Source organism: Neopsephotus bourkii, unplaced genomic scaffold (assembly GCF_033783945.1).
Source record: "Neopsephotus bourkii isolate Nb327-2 ecotype Australia unplaced genomic scaffold, CSIRO-AGI_Nbou_v1 NB_1820, whole genome shotgun sequence".
NCBI lineage: Eukaryota > Metazoa > Chordata > Aves > Psittaciformes > Psittacidae > Neopsephotus > Neopsephotus bourkii.
This window is the reverse complement of record NW_026902293.1, coordinates 6,188,488-6,198,903: the sequence shown is the minus strand read 5'-3', so window position 1 is coordinate 6,198,903 and position 10,416 is coordinate 6,188,488. Positions and strand designations below refer to the sequence as shown.

The 10,416-nt window shown below is 42.2% G+C and overlaps 1 non-coding gene across 1 annotated transcript; it reads left to right on the top strand.

Annotated features, from left to right (window-relative positions):
- The first annotated feature begins 10,035 nt into the window (after positions 1-10,035).
- TRNAY-GUA (transfer RNA tyrosine (anticodon GUA)) lies at positions 10,036-10,125 on the top strand. Its single transcript is given in 2 exon segments — positions 10,036-10,072; positions 10,090-10,125. It is a non-coding gene; the product is annotated as a tRNA-Tyr (tRNA).
- The last annotated feature ends 291 nt before the right edge of the window (positions 10,126-10,416 follow it).

Here is a 10,416-nt window from a genome sequence, read left to right as displayed (position 1 = left end):
TTTTTATCTGTAATGTAACAATAGTGTATTATAACAGTATATAGTGTACTATACTACACTTCACTGTACAGTATTTGGAATTTTCTTTGATTGCTATATTAAAACTGTAAGTTAAAACATCTGCTTTGGTTTTATAAGGTGCAACTTTCATCTAGCATTTCATACGTTAGCCTGCTTATGTAACACTGGTTTGGTTACAGAATGAATGAGTTGTAATTATATTGACTTCTGTATTTTACATATGAATTGCATTATACTTGCATACATGCATACTAGCACAGAAGTTGAAATAATTGGTACGAATCTTAAAAAAGTAAACTTAGACATCATTCATTTTGCTTTAGTTATGTTTCTGTTTAAGAGGAACCTTTTTAAAAGAAAAACTGCATGGAAAAGTTCAGGGTTGTTTTGGTTTGTTTTTTTCTGACCTCATACCTGTTCTGAATGCTTCATTAAACACACAGGACCTTTGAATTTGAGGAATTTTTAAAATAGGTTTTTCTATAATTGAGGCCAAAATCTGAGATCTGAATCTTCCTTCAAAGTTGTCACCAAGTAGAAGGTGTAGAAAGATGCTGACCAAAGTAGTACATGATGTTTAAGGGTATATTGCAATCTGTGGTTTGAAACATTGGTCAGAATGTATTTCAAAGCAAAGTTTTAATGCATGCATGTAATATGCAAGTATGGATAGTATAATTGGGAAGCACTAGGCTTTTGAAATTTGGCAGTACTGGAAAATGAACATACTGGCAAGTACTTAAGTTACCTCTGTGCTTTTTCCACCAGCTACATGTGGTTAATGCGTTTCAAAAATTGGCTGTAGTCATACCAAGTCTAAAAAGAAGGCATAAAACCCATCTGCAAAACTGTGCTGTTAGTTCTTGTATTTATTGAAAGGCTTTAATTCAAAGCGTGCTAGCATTAAAGCATTACTTAAAATGATGGGCATAGAAAGTCAATTTTGATTGCATGTCATAGCATGAAGAATTGAGTATTTTCCTTTGAAAGATTTGTATTTCAGAGGCTTAAATGCTTAATGCTAAGCTAGAAATTTACTCATCTTTATTATTATTATTTAATAATGCAGTATTTATAATCTGAGCCAAACCCAGTACTAAACACATGAAGAAAGCATGTTAATGCTTTCAAACTGTTTTCATTTTTCTTCTTTTATTAATTGTATAGCCTTAATACCTATCTTTTTTATTTTACATTGGAGTTGTTTGGGTTGGGTTTTTTCTTCCCTTTATGTATATCCATAGCAAATCTGCTCTGACATCCGTGCAAAACCACAGCTTCCTGCCAGAACAGGACCCCTCATAACGTGATTTTGTACTTAGGATCAGGGTGAGAGTAAACCTTGGATGTTCATCAGCATCTGTAGTGAGTTGTGGAAGGTGCTTTTGCTATTACAGAGAGTCAATTTGAACATGTATATTGACTGCAGAAGTTAATAGGAACTTTGTTGCTTTGCTTTATGTAGACTTTATTGAGGCTTTGATATGTGTTGGATTCTACTGACTTGCAGTATTTATATATTTAATTTATATTACATATTTAAGCATCAATAAAGTAGTAGTGTTTAGATCCACAGTAGAGTTGTAGCTGGCACTGAAGAAACCCAGTGTCACAACTGAATTTAAATGTTACTCTGATTGGAATTACTTAAATTGATGTATGCTGAGTAATTCTGAACATTTATTAATATCATCAAAGGCATTAGGCTTCAGTGTAAGCATTACCCCTGTTGCAGTAACTTGCAGATACTTTAAGAAGCTCAAAAAAACCCACCCTATTGTTCTCTCTTAATGAAAGGCATTGATTCGATGATTATGAAGTAGCTGCACGGACTTGCATTTGGACTTCACCCACTGTTTTTTTAAATGACTACCTAATTTTGTTTTCTGCTGGAAATAATACTTCTAGTGGCTTGTCTTGCTGGTAGCAAATCTAATTTCACTTCTGAAGTGATCCTGAGGATCTGGACTGCATCTGTGCTGTTTGGAAGCTTGTATTCAGTAAGTAGAAAATTAAGATGATAAGTGGAAGGAATTTACCAGAAATTAGAAGAAGGTTTAGAAGGTGCTATGGTTCTTACTAAGCCAACAGTCTGTGGAGCCTGGCTGTGTGAAATGCACAGTCATTTCTCATAAACATTTAAGGTGTGTTTCAAGCAACTTCTTTCAGAATAGGGGAACTTGATTTTATAGGCTATTTTGTCAATTCAGTATACACGTTTTTTTGTATTTTGAAGCTGCTTTCAGGTTGTCATGTTGTATAAATGTAGGGAGATACTTGCCAGATGCTGCCTCCTAATCTGAACCCCTCTCTTCTTTCCCACATGCATCTGTGCAGATTCTGCAAACCCTAAAGAGGTCTCTTCTGATTTTGGGCTAGCTTTCCTGTTTGCTTTCCATCTGCCATTTGGACTTACTTACTGAATCATTTTTACCACAGACTTTTTTGTAAGCTTATTGTCCTCTGTGTATATTGTTGCTCCTAGAGACAGTAAGAGGCAATAGATACATGATCCAATTTCACACAAATTAGACTGATGTGAAATTAAAACCTTGTTTGACTTCCTCAAAGAGTGGTATGTATGGGACAGAAAGAAATGAAGGGAGATTCCTAAGAGAACAGAGGACATGGGAAAGGGAAGAAGATACATAAAGGTTTATCAATTATTCTGAAAATAACCTCTTAGTTCTATAGGACAACCATGTTTCACACTGTTCCACCTCCATGGTGATGAGCTTTAGAAGCTGCAGTGGCTCCCTCTAAATCTGGGATTTCCCTGAGATCCACCTTTCTTTTTTCCTAAGAGCAGAAGCTGCCAAATACATGTTTCCACCCAGTGGGAGAGAAAGGGTGAGATCTCAACAGTTGTTGCCATGTGATGGTGTAGGGCTTGTGGCAGCAAGAAAAAAAAAGCCAAAATGCAGAAAAGGCAAGGGCCTAACTTAAAATTATGGGGAATTAACTCCTATTTCTAACTATTTGTATGGTCACATCTGCTCAAGTGTTGCTAAGTAGGTACCTTAGTCCTACATCTGAACATTGCACATACAAGAATACTAATTTTCACACACACACGCACCCGCCCCCCCCCCCCCCCATGTCTTTCTTAAAATTCTTATTTTCTTCTGTAGATGCTGGAAGTGGCAATTATTTCTGCAGACAGCAGAAGGGATCCAAGAAATAATGGTCAAGAGTACCTGCTTCATTCTGCTTTCAAAATAATTCAAGGCATGGTACAATGGAAGAAATGAAATAACAGTATGTCTTTCTTTGCTCCCTCTGTTTCTCCTAACCTTAACTTCTTTACCATGTCGTATTCACTAACACATTTTTAATTCCCTGCATTTGAAGTCAGCTGAGCTAGCCCATTCCTTTCTTAAGTTTGGAAGCTTTGAACCATCAGGTCTCTAGTAAGCTAGTAGCCCCAAAATCTCCAATTATCTATTGTGTACTCTGAAAGTAACTTTTTTTTTATTTATTTAACATTTTGGATCTTTCCAACCCTAACCCTGAGGTTCTACATTTGAAACTCTCATAAACTCACATTCTTGCACAAACTCAGAAAATACATTTGTAACAATTAAGGACCTTTCATGGACACTCATTGCTGACTACAGAAGTGGAGCCAGGATAGAGGCATGCAGTCTTTCACACCTGTAAGCACTCTCCGCACTCTCTCCTCTCTTCCTGTTGGAATTCTGCATGGCATGGTAGCAATGCTGCATTGGAAAAAGACGTGAACTACAGTTGTGCAAGCAGCACAGGCCAGCATCTCTGAGATTGATGCTTGTGATACTGGAGGATTTGTCACTGTGACTCCTCTTACTGTGATCAGCGGTGGGGAGTGGGAAGGAGAAAGTCTTGTAGCTCCTCAGAACACTATTCTTTCTACATAGTAGTTTTTATTTTGGGGAATGGAAAGTCAAGCCAGTGCTTTCCCTTAATCACCTGGATACTATTGATCTTAGGCTGCTTGCTTGACTAACTCAGGCTGCTGCTGTGACACCATTACTGCTGCCTGACTACTGTTAGTCCACCTGACTGGCTGGCTCCAGCTGGCTGCAACTGATTTACACAGACCTTGCACTAGGACGAATGTTTACTCCTGGGGTTTACAAAATCTAGGGATTAAACTGACTCCTCTTGCATTTATGAGTGATGACTTCTGTTCTGGTTTAAGCCCAGCCAGTAACTCAGAGCCATGCAGCCGTTTACTCACCCCCCTCACCTTCACCCTCCCAGGCTCCAGGCAGGATGGGGAGGAGAATCGAAAGAATGTAAACCCCATGGGTTGAGATAAGCACAGTCGAGTAACTAAAGTATAATATAAAACTACTACTACTATTACTAATAGGGGAAATAACAAGGAGAATATAGAACTAAAAAGGCAAGGGAAAAAACCCAAAAATGAATACAAGTGATGCACAATACAATTGCTCACCACCTGCTGCCTAATATTCACCCCGACCCAAGCAGCAATCTGGGCCTTCTGGGAGACTCCCCCAGTTTATATACTGGGAATGATGTGCTGGGGTATGGAATACCCCTTTGGCTAGTTCAGATCAGGTGTCCTGCCTCTGCTCCCTCCCAGCTTCTTGTGCCCCTCCTCACTGGCAGAGCATGAGACTGAAAAGTCCTTGATCAGGGTAAGTGCTGCTCCGCAGCAACTAAAACATTGGTGTTATCAGCATTGTTCTCAGACTAAAGCCAAAACACAGCACTCTGCACCAGCTACAAGAAGGGCTAAAATAACTGTTACACAGCTGGATCCAGGACAACTTCCTAACACATAATTAAAAAAAACAGCATGGGAAAACACGTTGCTAGTACCTGATTAACAGGTGCCTTCTAAATAATGTCTTCAGTCTCCAAAGTTGTGTGTATGGTTGAGACAGGAGTAAACCCCTTTTAAAAAAACATTTGCTTGCCTGACCAGAACTGGTAAAATTATTCCTCTGATTTGCAAAATAAACAAGTTCCATTTCAGAAATTAGTAAAGCTTGTTAATTGAGATTAATATTATCATCTAATCTTACAGCAGCATCATTATTATTTATTGGAGGAGTTGATAGTGAGATCACAGGTAATGTCTGAGGGTAAATTTTAGAATGTTTTTCTCCCCTTTGATTCAAGGCTGTTCCATTTCTAACCCCCACAAAGTAATCTGTTTGCCTATATAGTGCCTCATATAAATTTTATTTATGCCATTAAAAGCATCAGTGAAGTGGCTGCCAACCAGAAATTTGTCTCTTCAAGGGAGTACTATCCATGTAGCTGCCCCTGTACTTGCATAAGCAAATGAGGTGAAGCTTAGGACTTGATTTCTAAGTGACAGTGTCTGTCAGAGCTGTGCAAGGACACCGTTTCCTCATGCTCTGTATGAGAGAGAGTGTGAGCTCAGCATGACCTCAGTTTCTTCTCAAGCCAGTGACAGCTGAGGATTGCCAGAAGCAGGGATACAGAGCAGCTCATGAGATCTGAAATATAATCCTATCCCTAAGAACTACAGTTGTTCTACAGTAAGTTACTTCTTCTTTGTGTATGTGTTTGGATCCCAGTGCAGGGCATTATCCCTGGCAGGACCTTATCCTTGTAGCTGCTTTATTAATCTCCTAAACTGGGAAACTGTTGGTTTTTTTCAGTCCAAGTCTTGATCCAAAGGCCACTTCAGAATTCTCTGAGTAGTCATATAACCTCCTTGATAAGCTGATACTGGCTGCTTTGGGAATATGCAAGAGGGTATCTTTTGTGTGCAGTTGTCACAGAGCTTAATGCACGAGTATAAATTTTAAGCCTGTCCAGATATACTCAATTATTTTGATATTTTTATGATACAGCAGCCTTTAAGCCTTACATTTCTACTCTTCCCCACACTGGTACAAATAATGCAGGTCTGTCAATATAGGAAAACAAAATTAATGACACCACAAAGTATATAGAATTCTTCTGTGTCATGGTTAACAGAACACAGGCTAATTGAGTTAGGCAGAGGTATTAGCAATTTTTTTCCCCTCTGAAAGGCTGTATAAATAAATTGAGCCAAAGTGAACACACCTTACTAACTCTTCAGGGTGAATTGGTTGATTCTGTAAGGCTTCACATCTCAGGGAAGTGTGGTAGAAAGCATTTATAGAGAATTCTAGCAAAGGCAGATGATTTTCAACAGCCATGAGTATAATATTGCTCTTCAGAAACTGTGATACTAAGGAAGTTTAAACAAGTAAACAAAAAAGAAAGACTAAGTATGATCCTTAAGGCACCCAGCAAATTGAAATTGCTCTGAACTGTAACATGACACAAGCATGAACAGCAACCTGCAGTCTTCCCTGCTGAGACATGGAGCAGGTGTGCTGTCCATATGGACAACCATTTTAATTCAAAATAATATGAGTGTCTTTGTCCTCTTCATTAAGAATTTCTCCAAAGACAAGGAGCAACCCCCACATGGCTGATGCAAGCAAGATCACCTTGGGAGCTGAATGAGTGGTGCCATGGCATTCAGTCTAGACCAAGTGTAGTAGCTGGGCTGAAGATTTGATGGATGCATATGGTTTTTATTGACATACCTGGTGTTTCTGCCAGCACAGAGCTCTGAAGATTATAGTCGCTAGAGGAACTGGTGATAAGGCACTGGAGACTACTAAAAGGAAGATACCTGGTAAAAAACCCTGTACACTCACCTACACTGAGCTTGGACTTTATTTTAGCAATCATCAGGTGTTTCTTTTACTTTACAAACCTTAGTTCTATGAGACTGGAGGCAATGCTTCTGAGTTGGGAAACTGACGATGAAATAAGCCACTTGTTTTCCACAAGTCAAGAAACTAACTCCTGAGTTTACCTTGTAAGAGTTCTGCTAGATTCAAAGGCTGAAGCTCTCATAGCAAGAAGTCAGTTGTCTTACTGATTTGTCTGTGCTGAGAATCATCTCCTCAAGACTATGGGTTCTTCTGTTATAAGCTTTCTGAACAAGCTATGGGAGATCATTTATGATAAACTGTTGAGTCTTAACTTCATGTCAGTGTTGTTAAGCCCTTTGCCTTCTAGGGAATATCCTTGTACTGCTTAATTGCCCACATAAACGTTAAACTGGCTGCCTGAATTCACAATTAGATTACGAACTTCTGCATATGACCTCAGAGTTTTCCATTTTTTCAGCCTTGTGACAATATGAAATGGGATCATGACTGGTATTTTTTCTATTCATTAAAGATTGTGCCATGGAGTAGATGGAACTCTCACAGAATGAGAGCAGTAACAAATGAGCCTGGTAATACACATATGGATTTAACGTATGGCCCAATAGTGTGGTATCTTCTCACCGCTGCACCTGGGTGAAACTGCTTGAAGCATCAGCATTGCACCAGCAGGAGTCACAGGTCTGCCGTTGGCTGTGGTTATAAAGAATGCCCAATAGATTTTTATTTATTTTTTTTTTTCTCTGCAGATCAGCAGGAAGCTTAGCAAGAAGGAATAAATAACGGGGCAAATTACAGGACTGTCACTGTCTTTTACAGGGTATTTCACCTGTTAAATCATCTGGGTAAGAGTGTGAGTGTCCTGTCTTTGGAAGAGGGATGCCCACTGCTGTTAGCACTTTGGGAACGCTACAAAACCCAAGCAAGTTCCAAATGCCAACAGGTGGTTCTAGTTGTTTGGTTTTGAGGTGGGGGGAGACCCACCTAAGCCTCAAGGAAGTGGCAAAGTGCCACCTGAAGTATGCCCATTGTGACTTAAGGTCTGTGAGCTTGGAGTGGTGGTGACATTTGCCTTATCCCGAACCTGCAGCAGTGTCCTTGCACCTCATCACATTCTCCAGGTTGAGGCTGGAATTGGGCTCTCCTTTGTTACAAGGGAGCCCTGGGAAGGGCAAGCAAAGGCAGAAAGCAGTTCTTGCAGAATGGGACTTGGATATTGTGGACTGGTGAGTGTCCATCTAAAGTCTGTTGAGGCTGATCCATGATAGCCCTGGTAGGGTGGGATAGGACAGTCCCTGAAAACAGTGGCATTTGGGGGGATGTTCTATATGCTGCTAGAGAGGCAGACTGACAATTTGCACCTTCTTTCTTAAGATGCTTTTAAATGAACAATTGGAAAAAATAACCTGTTGTAGGGTCTCTGAAAAGTACCTAGACCTCTGGCCTGGTTTTGTGAAGCTACTAGAAGTTGAGAGAGAGGTGTCATGTAGTAGCGCAGGAAAGTTGAAACATTAGACCTTGTCACACAGAGGCCAGTAATACAAACAGGATTAAAAAAGAAAAAAAAGTGAGGTGTGTGTGTGGCTTGCTTACATACCTCAAGGAGAATGTTTACTGGATGTCTTAACAAATTACATCTTTAGGTTATTATATATTCTTAATAGGACCTTCAGTACTTAATAGTTTGACTCAGCAAATGCTTTCAGGATCTGCTTTCTACAAATTAGGAACTATTTGAATATACAAGAAGATATCTATTTAAACAACAATATTTTCATTTCAGGCTGTTTTCACTTTGTATTAAATATAAATGAATGCTAAAAGATGACATTTCATATCATACAAGGCTGACGACACACATATCCTGGCTCAGGGCGGCTTTTATTCTGCATTCTTCTTGATTACAGCTTTTGTAGTTCAAAGACTCCTGTCAGAACTTTGATGTGTGGAAACCTGCTGCACTGTTGTATTTGGATACCAAAAGTGAGTAACAGTGAACGCAGGTCAGTGCTGAACACCTATTAGTAAGAAGTGGGCAAAGGCTACTTGTAAATAAGCAAATAAATGCCCCAAGGAATATTTTTCCCCTGAAAGATGCAACAAGTTCGCCCTTGTAATATTGGTTTGTAATGCAGGTCAAATGGATGGTTTTGTGGGGCTTTTTCTGTTTCTGGGCCTTGCCGGCTGCACCAGCGCCTGAGTTTCCCATGTGCCTGAGCAGAGGGCGCTGTGAGCCCAGCTTTCCTATCACAGAAACATACATCTGTATGTACAAGGCTTCGTTTATACAAATAACTTCCAGCTTAAGCCTTTTGTGTAGGGGAATACCTGTATCACAGAATCATAGAATAGTTAGGGTTGGAAAGGACCTTAAGATCATCAAGTTCCAATCCCCCTGCCATGGGCAGGGACACCTCACACTAAACCATGTCACCCAAGGCTCTGTCCACCTTGGCCTGGAACACTGTCAGGGATGGAGCATTCATGGCTTCCCCGGGCAACCCATTCCAGTGAAGATATGTAGGTTGTGCCCGGGTGTAGCTTGTACTTCATGGTGGCGATCTCTTCAGGAGGTTATGTCCTCTCTGGTGGTGGTTAACAATTTTCCGTAAGTAAACCACTGGAAAAATGTGTTTGGAATAAGAAACCACTTGCTGCTTTAATTATTTGTTTTGACCATTAAAGTAAAAATCACACTGAAATCGGTAAAGAGCTGATGGGTGGGCCTTGTCGCAGACTTGTGCACCCAAGAGCTAAGTCAAGGCTGTGACCAACACCCCTGAGGGTTGACCACCGAAGACCCTTCCTCGGGGCGGCAGGAAGTTGCCCCTGCGCTTCCTGTAGCTTCCCTGTGGCTGCCAACCTGCATCATCACAGCAGCTGCTCCAACACTTTTCTTCTAAGAGTGGGCAGAGTTCAAGTGTAGTGCAGCCACAGGAGGATGTGGTGTGATGTTCAGGGTGCCTTGAATACAGCAGCTACAGTTGATACGCTGGAAGTGGGATGGCTGGGTGCGATGAGAAACACGCTCCTCGCCTGAAGAAGGGAGGGAAGAGGGAAGGGCTGCCTTCGCACCCCACGGCGGTCTGAGGGCGTCGTCCTTGCCCCCTGCACTACCGGCTCGGCGGTAGCTAAGGGGTTCCCTAGATGCAGGATCCCTCCGCTGGGCGCTCGCCTTCAGGGACTCATCCCCTTGCTGCTTCAGGCCTCAGTCTAAAGTGGGTTTTCTGCTTCAGCCACTGGCAGTATGGGGGCCGGGACCCACAGTGCGCAGCGGCCAGGCTGTGTGGCGCGGAGCGGCAGCAGTACCCAGCTCCCTTCGATAGCTCAGCTGGTAGAGCGGAGGACTGTAGAGGCGCGGCTCGCGGCAATCCTTAGGTCGCTGGTTCGATTCCGGCTCGAAGGAGCGGCTTAGTTTTTGCGGCCGCTGTTTTTGTCCCCGCCCCTCCCGCGCCGCTGTCTCTTGCAGTGGGCGCTCGGGGGCTCTAGAGCCGGGCCGCCAGGGGCCGAACTCGCTCCCCCGTCATGCCTCGCCCCCACCGCCGCTGCCGCCCCTCCCTCTGCCCGCCCGCTGCTGGGCGCGAGGCCCCGCCCCCCCCTCCCGCCCGTGTCGCGTGCGGCGGCGGCGGCCAATGGGGCGGCAGTCCGCCTGCGCAGATTCAAACGGTGGCTTTGGAAGGAGGCTGGGCGCGAGATT